Here is a 13654-nt window from a genome sequence, read left to right on the forward strand (position 1 = left end):
TTTCCCAGGAGGGTCATAGACCCTTTTTTGACTGAGCCAAGGTAGGAATTGAGCACTTCGGTCTTTTCTTTGTCATCTGTTATCATTTTGCCTTCCTCATTGCATAGCAGTGCCACTGTTTCTTTTCTCTGTCTTTTACTTTGGATGTATCTGAAGAAAGCTTTTTTGTTGCTGTTAGCATCCCTCGCTAGACTCAGCTCATTCTCAGCTTTAGCCTTCCTGATGCCATCCCTGCAATTCCGTGATACCTGCCTGTACTCTTCCTTTGTGACCTGGCCCTATTTCCACTTCCTGTATGTGTCTTTTTTTGTCTTCAGGTCATCTCTAAGCTTTTTGTGAAGCCACATTGGCTTCTTCTGCTGTTTTCCCCCTTTTTTCCTTGTTGGAATTGCTTGCCATTGCGCTTTTAGAATTTCCTTATTTAGAAACTCCCATCCATCTTCGACTCCTTTTCTCATTAGGGTCGCTTGCCATGGAATCGTACTTACCATTGTTCTGAGTTTATTAAAATCAGCTTTCCTGAAGTCCATGGTGCATGTATGTCTACTCTCAGCTTTTGCTTCTGTTAAAATCAAGAATTCAAGTATGGTGTGGTCACTTTCCCCCGGAGTTCCCATAACTGCCACTTCATCCGCCAAATCATCTCTATTGGTTATAATCAAGTCCAGGATAGCTGATCCTCTGGTTGCTTCCTCCACTTCCTGTAGGAGGAAGTTATCTCCAGCACAAGTCAGAAATTTCTTGGAGGGGTCGTGTTTGGCAGAATTAGTCTCCCAACAGATATCGGGATAATTGAAGTCCCCCATTACTACTACATCATGCCTCCTTGAAACATTGGCAATTCGCTTTTCAAAAGTTACATTCTCGTCTTCTCCTTGATTGGGTGGTCAGTAGTAGACTCCAAGCACCACATTCCTTTTATTACTTGCCCCATTAATTTTAACCCAGATACTTTTGGTGGAGCTACCAAGCTCATCTTCCTGAATTTCTGTGCAGGAATATATATTTTTAACATATAGCGTGACTCCACCTCCCTTTTTATTCCTTCTGTTCTTTTTGAACAAGTTATATCCTTCAGTTGCTGTATTCCAATCATGGGAGTCATCCCACCAAGTTTCAGTTATACCTATTAAGTTGTAATTGCCCTCCTGTATTAAGATCTGGATGAGGGAGGAGTTCCCGGAAGACTTTAGGGATGCCATAATTATCACTCTTTTTAAGAAGGGTGATAGAACAGATTGTGGGAACTATTGAGGCATCTTTGTTCTTGCTACCCCAGGTAAAATCCTTGCAAGGATCCTCAGAAATTGCCTATCTATCTCAGAAGATATCCTCCCCGAATCCCAAAATGGTTTCCACCCTTCCAGGGGGACAGTGGACATTACCTTCACTGCACAACAGCTTTAAGAAAAATGCTGGGAGCAAAACTGACCTTTATATAAGATGTTTATTGATCTGACTAAGGCCGTTGATACTATGATTCAAACTGTTCTCTGGACCATCCTTCAGAAAATTGGATGCCCTGATAAATTTGTGAATATTTTGCAACTCCTTCATGAAAACATGATTGCAACAATTTTGGATAACAATGGCTTTCAGAGAGATCCATTCAGAGTCAGATCAGGCATAAAACAGGGATGTGTCATTGCTCTGACCTTATTTACTATTTTCATTGCTATGATTCTACATCTTATGAGGGGAAACTTCCTACTGGTGTGGAAATCATATATCAAACAGATGGAAAGCTTTATAAATAAATAATAAATAAAATAAAATTTTATTTGTTAGTCGCCCATCTGTCTGACTTAACAGACACTCTGGGCGACTTACACAATATAAAATACAATTTAAAACATATTCATACAACAGTCACCATATTAAACAACAATACATCTAAACCACCCGTTAGTAATACAACATAATAGCCTAACCCACCCCAGAAATCCCGTAGGCCTGCCTGAATAACAAAATCTTTAAGGCTCGACGAAAAGCCATCAGGGAGGAGGCATGTCGAAGGTCAAAAGAAAGCAAGTTCCAGAGGGTGGGGGCCACGACCGAGAAGGCCCTCTCTCTGGTCCGCACCAGCCTAGCTGTTTTCACCGGTGGGACCGAGAGAAGGTCTTGTGAGGCCGATCTTGTTTGGCGGCATATTTGGTGATACTGGAGGCGTTCCTTCAGATAAACTGGGCCAAAACCGTTTAGAGTTTTAAAGGTTAATACCAACACCTTGAATTGGGCCCGGTGTACAACTGGCAACCAGTGTAGCTCCATCAACACTGGGGTGACATGATCCCGGCAACGGCTTTGCTTTATTAAGCGTGCCGCCGCATTCTGTACCAGCTGCAATTTCCGGACTGCCTTCAAGGGTAACCCCACGTAGAGCGCATTACAGTAGTCTAATCGAGAGGAGACCAGGGCATGTATCACTCGTGGAAGCAGATGTATAGGAAGGTAGGGTCGCAGCCTCTGTACCAGATGAAGTTGGTACCAGGCTGCCCGACTTACTGCAGATACCTGGGGCTCCATGGAGAATTGAGAGTCCAAAATGACCCCCAGGCTGCAGACCTGGTCCTTTAGGGGCAATCTCACCCCATTAAACACCAGGTCAAAGTTTCCCAACCTTCCCTTATCCCCCACCAGTAACACCTCGGTCTTGTCGGGGTTCAGCCTCAGCCTGTTCTCTCCCATCCATCCACTTACGGACTCCAGGCAATTGGACAAGGTTTCCACAGCCAACTCTGGTGAGGATTTAAATGAGAGATAGAGCTGCTTGTCATCCGCATACTGGTGACACTGCAGCCCAAAACTCCTGATGATAGCTCCCAGCGGTTTCATATAAATGTTGAATAGCATGGGGGCGAGGATAGAGCCCTGTGGCACACCACAATTAAGGGGCCAAGGGTCTGAAACCTCATCCCCTCAGGTGGCTTCCTTTATGGAATCAATCCATCTCTTGTTTGGTCTTCCTCTTTTTCTATTCCCTTCTGTTTTTCCCAGCATTATTGTTTTTTCTAGTGAATCATGTCTTCCCATTATGTGTCCAAAGTAGTGCTAGTTCTGGTTTAATTTGTTTTAACACCCAATTATTTCTCTTTTTTGTGATCCATGGTATGTGCAAAGCTCTCGTCCAACACCACATTTCAAATGAGTTGATTTTTCACTTATCCACTTTTTTCACTGTGCAACTTTCACATCCATACATAGAGATCAGAAATACCATGGTCTGGATGATCCTGACTTTGGTGTTCAGTGATACATTTTTGCATTTGAGGACCTTTTCTAGTTTTCTCATAGCTGCCCTCCCCAGTTCAAGCCTTCTTCTGATTTCTTGGCTATTGTCTCCATTTTGGTTAATGACTATGCCAAGATATTGATAATCCTTGACAAGTTCAATGTCCTCATTGTCAACTTTAAAGTTACACAACTCTTCTGTTGTCATTACGTTAGTCTTCTTGATGTTCAGCTGTAGTCCTGATTTGTGCTCTCCTCTTTAACTTTCATCAGCATTCGTTTCAAATCATTATTGGTTTCTGCTAGTAGTAGGGTATCGTCTGCATCTCTTAAATTATTGATATTTCTCTCTCCAATTTTCACACCTCCTTCACCTTGGTCCAATCCTGCTTTCTGCATGATATTTTCTTCATATAGATTAAACAAATAGGGTGATAAAATACACCCGTCTCACATCTTTTCCAATTGGGGACCAATCGGTTTCTCCATATTCGGTCCTTACAGTAGCCTGTTGTCCAGATTATAGGTTATGCATCAGGACAATCAGATGCTGTGGCACCCCCATTTCTTTTAAAGCATTCCATTGTTTTTCATGATCTACACAGTCAAAGGCTTTGCTGTAATCTATAAAGCACAGGGTGATTTTCTCCTGAAATTCCTTAGCCGGGTCCATTCTCCAACATACGTTTGCAATATGATGTCTGGTGCCTCTTCCCTTTCTAAATCCAGCTTGGACATCTGGCATTTCTCACTCCATATATGGTAAGAGCCTTTCTTGTAGAATCTTGAGCATTACTTTGCTTGCATGGGATATTAAGTCAAGAGTTTGATAATTACTACATTCCCTGGGTTCCCCTTTCTTTGGAATTGGGATATATATTGAACGCTTCCAGTCTGTGGGCCATTGTTTTATTTTCCATATTTGTTGACAAATTTTTGTCAAAATTTGGACAGATTCAGTTTCAGATAGCATAAACTATTTTGTTTGTGTTAGATCTTTTGGTATGCCCTTGTTCACTGTATCATTAACACTTTTTTTCCTATGAAACAAAAATATGCCAGTCATTTAATTTCTGGTGTTCATATTAAATTGTCTGTTATCTTGACCTTTACATAGCCAATTATGTAAATTAACACACACTCTGGATGGAGGAGGAGTAAGGGGGAAGGTCAGTGCCTTTCCCTTCCCTTGGCCTGGCCCTCACATCCTCTCCACCAGTGTGTGTATGTGTGTGTGTGTGTGTGGGAATTAGCTGGTGTTATGTGCCTCTCCCCCACCAATGCCCCACCTAAAAATATGTGGTGTTCTGCCAAAAAGAAAGCAGCAACAACAACAACAACAACAACAACAACAATAATAATGCCAGTCATAAACATTCCGGCCATTATACAAACTTATGATAATCCTTTATGGTTTTGTCACTAAGTATAAAATTTTCTCTGTTGACTTCCCCCCCTCTCCATTCTCTAAGACTGTAAATATTTGTCTATTTTTTATAAGAAGTCTCTCACTCTCAACATTAAAATTACTCTTTTCACTGGATTAAGGTTAATCACAGGCATTTTTCTTCTGATAAAGGTTCAAAAGGTGACCTTTTTTACCTCAGCAAAATGTGTTTTATGTAAATCAATACCTATGGTTTTCCTAAAATGGCTTTATAGATACCTGGAAAATATTTGTTTTAATAAAATTGTTTTTTGAGTTCATAAAAATTCCACCAAAACTTCCACAAACAATTGTGTGAAAAATCTTTTTAGATTACCTTCAGTAAAACTGAATATTTGCATAATATGTCATATCAAATTCTACTCCACTCTGCTGGATTAACATTACACTGAATAGCTCATAAAATGATCTGAATTCCAGCCCCTTTTCAGTCAACAAGCCTTTTAAAATACTACTGTTTTTCAAATGTGATTATGCACCCTAGTTTTAAAACATCATGCATATTTGTTTTGCAAGCACTAATGCACTTGCATGTCTCCTAAGAAACCAATGAGCTCCATTTCTCTCCAAGCTATCAAGAATTTTCACTGTTTGGGAACCACTTCCATGTGTAGTCTTAATCAATCACTTAATGAAACCAGTGTAATAGGTGCCAAAGCATAATGGCATGCTGAATGTGTTGAATCCATTAAGGAGCTGCTTCAGTGCCAATTTGCTAGGTGGGAACACCTTTTATTTGTTAAAGAAATAAATAAAAAGAAGTAAATTTATTATTATTATTATTATTATGGAGGAATATCAATCTGTGCATTAAGTGGGGTGGGGTGTTTTTCATCTACCCCATTGTCATGGACAGATCACCGCTTGTTGAGATTTAGACTCACAGCGGCTCTTTCCCTCTGCAAAGGTGGAGGATCTATTAAGTTGATCCGCTCCCGGAGCCGGATGGATCCCGTAGGTTTTCAGAGGGCTCTGGGAGATTTTCCGGCTGATAGGACCGGTGCTCCTGTCGAGGCCCTGGTCGCACTGTGGAATACGGAAATGACCCGGGCTATTGACATGATCGCTCCCGCACGCCCCCTCCGGTGTAGAGCTGATACCGCTCCGTGGTATACTCCGGAGCTGAGAGCGATGAAACAAGAGAGGAGGAGGCTGGAGTGCAGATGGAGGAAAACTCCCAGTGGATACAACTATGCTTTGGTAAGTGCCACCAATAAGTTGTATACAAAAGCGGTAAGGACAGCAAAGAAGCTCTATTTTGCTGCCTCTATTAGATCATCTTTATGCCGCCCAGCGGAGCTTTTTAAAGTCGTGCGAGGGCTCTTACACTCTGGCCCCCACGATACTATGGAAACATCTGAGACCCGCGGCAACGAAATTGCTGGACACTTTCAAGATAAGATCGCATGTATCCGCAGGGACCTTGACTCTGATGTTGTGACAGATGAATCCATTGAAGTGTCCGGAGCACAGCCTTGTCCTTCTTTATTGGATGAGTTTCAGTTGGTGCAGCTCGAGGAAGTGGAAAAGGTGCTTGGAATGGTTCGGGCAACCACGTCTGTTCTGGATCCTTGCCCATCTTGGCTAGTGAAAGCTAGCAGGGCTGGGACCACCGGTTGGGCCAAGGAAGTGGTTAACGCCTCCTTGAGGGAGGGAGTAGTCCCTGGTAGCCTCAAGGAGGCAGTAGTGAGACCTATTTTAAAGAAACCCTCCTTGGACCCAGATAATCTGAATAACTATAGACCGGTGGCGAATGTCCCTTTTTTGGGCAAGGTTTTGGAGCAGGTGGTTGCCAGCCAACTCCAGGCGCTCTTGGATGAAACCGATTATCTAGATCCGTTTCAATCCGGTTTCAGGCCCGGTTTTGGCACCGAAACAGCCTTGGTCGCCCTGTATGATGACCTTTGTCGGGAGAGGGACAGGGGGAGTGTGACTCTGTTGATTCTCCTTGATCTCTCAGCGGCGTTTGATACCATCGACCATGGTATCCTTCTGGGGAGACTTGCGGAGTTGGGTGTCGGGGGCACTGCTTGGCAGTGGTTCCGCTCCTACTTCGCGGATCGTCACCAGAAGGTAGTGCTTGGGGAACATCACTCGACACCATGGACTCTCCATTGTGGAGTCCCCCAGGGATCGGTCTTGTCTCCCATGCTTTTCAACATCTACATGCAGCCGCTGGGTGTGGTCATCAGGAGTTTTGGAGTGCGTTGCCATCAGTACGCTGATGACACGCAGCTCTATTTCTCCTTTTCATCTTCCTCAGGTGAGTCTGTTGATGTGCTGAACCGTTGCCTGACCGCGATAATGGACTGGATGAGAGCTAATAAACTGAGACTCAATCCAGACAAGACCGAGACATTGTTGGTGAACGCCTTCCCTGCTCAGATGGTGGATGCTTACCCTGTTCTGGATGGGGTTACACTCCCCCTGAAAGAACAGGTACGTAGTTTGGGGGTTCTTCTCGACTCTTCCTTGTCTCTCGAGGCCCAAGTGGCCTCGGTGGCACGGAATGCGTTTTACCATCTTCGTCTGGTAGCCCAACTACGCCCCTATCTGGACAGGGACGACCTCGCCTCCGTTGTCCACGCTCTGGTAACTTCAAGATTGGATTACTGTTGGATTACTCTACGTAGGGCTGCCCTTGAAGACAGTTCGGAAGCTTCAGCTGGTGCAGAACGCAGCTGCCAGATTATTGACGAGGACCAGTCGGTCTTCGCATATAATACCTGTCCTGGCGCGTCTGCACTGGCTTCCTATTTGCTTCCGGGCGAGATTCAAGGTGCTGGTTTTGACCTATAAAGCCTTACACGGCGTGGGACCTCAATACCTTGTGGAACGCCTCTCTCGCTATGAACCTACCCGTTCACTTCGTTCAGAATCTAAGGCCCTCCTCCGGGTACCAACACATCGGGAACCCCGGAGGGTGGTTACGAGATCTAGGGCCTTTTCTGTGGTGGCCCCTGAGTTGTGGAACAGCCTCCCTGAAGAGGTACGCCTGGCGCCTACACTTCCATCTTTTCGGCGCCAGGTAAAGACCTTTTTATGCTCCCAGGCATTTTAATCTTCTTAACTTTTTAAATCTTTTAATCTGTATTTTAATTTTTGTAGTATTTATTTTGTTTTTGCTGTGCTTTTCGTTGTTTGTTTGTATATGTTTTTGTATTTTTATTATGATATATTGTATTTTATTTTGTTTGTTCACCGCCCTGAGAGCTATTTCGCTAAGGGCGGTATATAAATTGAAATAATAAATAAAAATAAATAAATAAATAAATAAGTTAGGGAAATCTGAAGAATTCAGTCTTCAGAAAATCCTATGCAAAATTAGAACTGGGCTGAATGTAAGCCTAGCACAATATTTCAGGGGGCCTACAGCCCAGTGCTGCCGATGGACCCCCCAACCCATGTGCACCACCCAATGTAGCCACACAGGCTTTTTTCTTCTACTGCTGCCATGGAGGTAGCAGCAACACCTCTCGTCCCTGCTGGGCCCTTGGGGAACAATTTAGCAATATATTGCTGTTGGTTTTAAATGGGAGCCAGATCTACAGATTTCATAGATCTACAGACTGGGGCATTGCATTTTGAGTAAATTAAGATGGCATATGGCCACTGCAGATAAGAGCTGAGCTTGACTCCAATTCACAAGTAGCGTAGTCACCTGGCCACCATTAAAGCAAGCATCTCAGGGCCCAGTGCAGTGAGTGGCTGCACAGCTGGGTCAGGCTGGTGAGTGGCACTTCTAAGCCCCTGGAGTCCTCGCCCAGGGCCTGACTTGGCCAACAGCTGACACCAGGCCCGACTAAATGTTTTGTCCCAGGCAACTTCTGGAAATTTCAGAAATTGGGTTGAGGTGGCATCTTTCCTGAAGATTTTAAGCAAGAGCTGTATGTTTCAATGGGGAAAGTAGATTTGTGTGTGTGTGATAGTGGTGGTGGGAGGAGGGAGATTACTTAGCAAAGAACAAAATGGCACCCTTTCTCTTTATTCTACATAGAGGTGACCAGAGTACCAGTAGACTCTTGCATACTACATGTTCTGAGTGGGTAATAATGGCAACTATTACTGCAGCAGTGGGAAACCTCCATTCTGTGGGCCTGTTTAGGCCTACCAGGCCTCCCCCTTTGGCCTACCAAGTCATTTTAGCCAAAACGCATTCACCTGTCCTACAGCTGGCATCGTATATGACACCAGGTTCAGGGCAGGTAAAGACGAGGGAGGTTGTGCCTGCAAAGCCCTGTCAATTATTGCTTAGTATTGTTTATTGCCCTGTGAAATTTATACTATACAAGACAAGCCCTACTTGCCTATTTCCATAGATTTTATGGAATAGCTATATTGTGAGTTAGCCTAAGTTTCCAGTCCACATGTACTTTTCATCTACGTCAAAAGAATACTGCATTAAATTCACTTATAATCTCAGTGAATATGTGGTGAGGCAATGGTGCTGACAAGCCTATAACCACTATGTTGGCAATGGGACTAACTTGTTTTAAATCCAAGCCCCTTCATGTAAGTGATATGTGGATAGGTCATAACATCACAGAGTGTACTGATGCTTCAATATACAATACTTTACAGAAATTGTGGTCTGGATGGTGTTTGAAATTCTGGCAATGAATAAATTTGCATCTGTAGATGAAGATTTTCTTCAGAAAATCACCAGAAAATTCCTCTTCTCATTTCCACAGAAATAATCTGAATCCTTTCAGCACTGCCTTGTTTTCTGCATTGATATTAACATAATTAACACTGATTGCAGACTTAAGCTTTTCTTCAAAGAGAAAGTAATTCAGCTGCAGCCCAGGTTTTGTACCACACAATTATTTCCTTCTATTCTGAAGTCACATTGGTTGCTATTGTCGCTTCTAAATTACGGAAATGTTTCAGGTGATGTGCCCATTTGTTTCCCTATAGAACAGCTTCCTCCTTCCATGGTGGCCTCATGTTCTTAAACTTATGGCTTCTCTGAACTTTATGAAATGCACAAATTAATCTCTATCCCCTTCAGCGTGTACATCTGATTTCTGACATTTTCAAATACAAGAAAATTTCTCCAAGTATCAGCAAGAACATGAGTTAAGGGCTTGTAACAGTATGACAACACTTGAAATGATTCTTCAGGGGAGATTATGGTTTACTAGCATCTTCTTCCCTCATAGTCCCTTAGCTGTAGCAGTGGTCTTGACACACTTCACAGAGCATAAGAATCCCCAACACTTGCTCAACATAAGTGGAAATAATCACAAAAGAATTTTAAACAACAAGATAAATGCTGGTTCATAGTTGAAGCACAATAAATCAAAAGCTAGCTGCAGGCTCATTGGGATGTGAGTTGCATTAGCTGGAACAGGGCTGATTTGGATCCAGACTATACCTTCTGCAGGCAGAAAGGCTTTTGCCATCCATGGAAGGCAGTTGATCCAGCAGGTTGGGACATCTCTGGGATATCGACAGGTGATCCTGAGGGTTGCGGCGGTGTGAGTCTTCCAATGGGAGTGTCCCCTGCGTAGAACTTTGCTCAGGGTTACGTGAGTGAAGGCTGGATGCAACCCAAGGTTAGGGATGCTAACAATGCAATCCTATACGTGTCTACTCAGAAGCAGAGATGGGGCAGAAATTTGATTCAATTCACATTTAAAGCCAAATTTATCAAATTCACTTTCTGAAACAATATGAAAACTGAAACACAACCAAATGCAGTTCTCCAACCAAACAACATTTACAAAGATGCATACGTTAGGGGAAAGTGTGCATAAAAATATATTACTGAAAATAACATAAAATGCATTAGAGTTGGAAAAACTGCTTGCAAAAATGTGTATATTAGACCAGTCTTTTCCAACCTTTGGGTCCCCAGTTGCAGTTGGACTACAAATTCCATCAGCCCCAGCCCCATGGCCAATGGTCAGAAATGAAACTGATAGATCCTTCCCTCCGTACTCAGAAGTAAGTCCCATTTAGTCCAACAGGGTCTTATTCCCAGGTAAGCCTGAGACTGCAAGTCTCATCGAACTTTGTGGGGTTTACTTCTGATTAGACTTGTATAAGATTTATTCTTGAAAATTCTGCTCTGGATTTCAGGGCATGCTTCCCTCAAAATGTGGTTTACGACAATGTAAAAATACACAAACATAATAACAATAAGAATGTCCTATCAAATCCATTAATCTATAAGCAGCAGTAAATAAGATTTCAAACTACAGAAAATTAAAATTAACCAAACACAGACTCAACGAGGCTTGCATGGCACCTAGATTACAATCTTTTTGTTGCCAGGCAAAAACATTTTCATTTCCTTAAAAAAATAAAAGTAGCCATGTTGACCCATAAGAAAATTCCAAAGTCCATATTAAGGCAATACTGTTACAAGGCCAATCAAAATATCACAAGAGTGTGCAAGCTCTCACATTCTCTAGCACTAGGCAATATGGTAAACAAAGCAAGTGGGTTACTGATAAATGACTCACTCTTGAGACTTTTAAGTCTTTAAAATTTAAAGCATGCTTGCTTATTTTGAAAATACTGTGCAAATATAAAACAACTGGGAATGAGCTGGGCTGGAATCCTTTTCCCTAATGCTGTAAATTCTATTCTAATATGGAAGAACATTCAAAAATGGTATTCTAATTTGTAATCTGAAATTGTAATGTCCACTCTACCACTCAAAACGCATGCCAATATATCCTGCTGCATGCATAGGCCTCAGAATGGATTCAGGCAGCAAGGTGAAATGAAAGGTTCATAGTGGAAACAGAACCAACTGTTCCAAAGGTTAAACATGGAAAGGGTTTCATATACAGAGCATGGTCTCAGGCAGGATATAGAATTCTGGGAAAGTGCCATTAATTATCCTGTGGACATAACGGGGGTTAAGGATGTGCTCAAACTTTGCAAAATTCAAATTTGACACTGGATTTCCTATTTATTCATCCTTTTTTTGTCCTCATGGATTGGGTTTTCTTCTAGCAGTTTTTAAAAATTTACCTGAAAAATATCAATGTTAGTATTGATATTGCCTCAAAGTATCAATATTAATATTGTCTTCCTCAAAATATTAATTTTTATATTTTGAGGAAAATATAGATATTTTAAAAATATATTACAACTGATATTTTAAAAATATTGATATTAATATATTTTTTTGTGGAAAAAACCCAAATTGGTATTTATCACAATAGCAAACATTGATCCTCATTGAAGCGGTACTGGAAGGAAGTTTGAAGCAGCAAAAAAGGAACTGGCACCAAAATGCAGATCCCATCCCTAATGGGGGTACACATAACACATCTTATGTGTTCACTCCAACTGGGTGAAATGGCCCATACTTCCCCTTGCATGGAGGCACCTTTACGCACATACATTGGTACACAGGTAGGTCTGCTTTACATGCTTCTCAAACATGTGGGGAACCATGGCCAGTGAGTGTGTCAGCAATGGAGTGGGTAGAACTAGCCCACACAGTCGCAGAACCCCCTCACATTTGGTGAATCTACCTGTATTCTTTGTCTTTCCTTTTCTGCGGGACTGCTGAACAGGTGGTTCCAATGGAGACAGGACTATCTAATTTATGCAACTACTTCAGGATCTTATTTTTAATGATTATCAATCACAACTGAACAGGTGTACATTCAATAAAGTTGTACCTCATGCCCATATCTACTGCACCTTTTGCAATTTTGTTTGAATTACAGAGTAAATAAAAATATGGGAGCATAGTGAAGAGCTCAGATGATAGCTGCATAATATTCCCATTAAATCTTAATTCACCAAACTCACGAGGTGGGTGGAATACAAACCCTAAATGTGGTTGCATGAAATGTTTCTAATTCGAGAGAAGGACATTCCAAATATAGCTGACTTTGGTCATTTGACACTAGTGAAACTGAATGTCAATTCCCATTTGATATTTTTCGCATTCTAGCCTGATCACAAGACTAGTAATTTAATTGACATCTACCCATTTCAATGTTTCTTGCAACAACAGAGGTCTTGGATGTTGGCTCATTAACCCTTTCTTGGTTTTGGAAAATGTTTGTGCATACATTTTTTACATGAAATATTAACAAATTGTTCTTGGGAGTTTAATCCCCAAGATTTGAACAACTTTCGGCCAATCTCAAACTCACCATGATCTCCGCCATGCCCCTTCTATGATGAGTTTCCACCGGGCCTTGAAGACTTTTGGGGTGGGCTAGATTTTATCTCCATTGTTTTTAGATTTTCAATGTCTAGGTATTATATGCCTATCTTGTACGTCGCCCAGAGTGGCTGGACAGCCAGCCAGATGGGTGACTAATAAATTCTATAAATAAATAAATAATATACATAATATACATTTCATAGTATCTTATTCCACACCTGAGAATTATTGTGTCTATAACCAGCAAAAACAAGTTTCCCAATTGCTCAGATCAGTGAGAATGCCTGATCGAGAAGCATTTATGGGTCAAGTAGCATCACTGATTTCTCCTTTTGTTGTAATGAGGCTGTCTTGGGTGGTGTGGCTATTATTGTCTCCTTTGGTCAGAAGTGGATGGTGAACCAGCCTCTCAAGATCTTTCAGTAAAAAAACCCTCATCACTGACTCAGGTCTTGTCATGCACCAGTGTTATTTATTTGTAATATACTCTACTGTAAGTATATCTTACAATCGGAGTTAAGACTTCTTTTTCTAGAGTAGTTATATTAACTTCAGTGGAGCTATCAAAGAGTAAATGGTTTGATAGCTGCCTGCAGCAACACATTTTATTCTGGAAGTGAAACTGAAGCCCTTCAACTCACTTTGACATAGCTCTGGAGACAGTTAAGCAGCAAATTAATAAACAAAATGCTTCCATTGCTGAAGACAAAGCTTTGTTGAGTCTTTTAGAATGCTTGTGAAATGAAGTAATTTCCTTAAATGAAGCCCCCACATATTAATCAGAAGTCTAGATATTGATTTCAGGGGCATTTAATTAGTCTCCAGTTGCGGAC

The sequence above is a fragment of the Rhineura floridana genome, chromosome 7 (assembly GCF_030035675.1).
Source record: "Rhineura floridana isolate rRhiFlo1 chromosome 7, rRhiFlo1.hap2, whole genome shotgun sequence".
Classification (NCBI taxonomy): domain Eukaryota; kingdom Metazoa; phylum Chordata; class Lepidosauria; order Squamata; family Rhineuridae; genus Rhineura; species Rhineura floridana.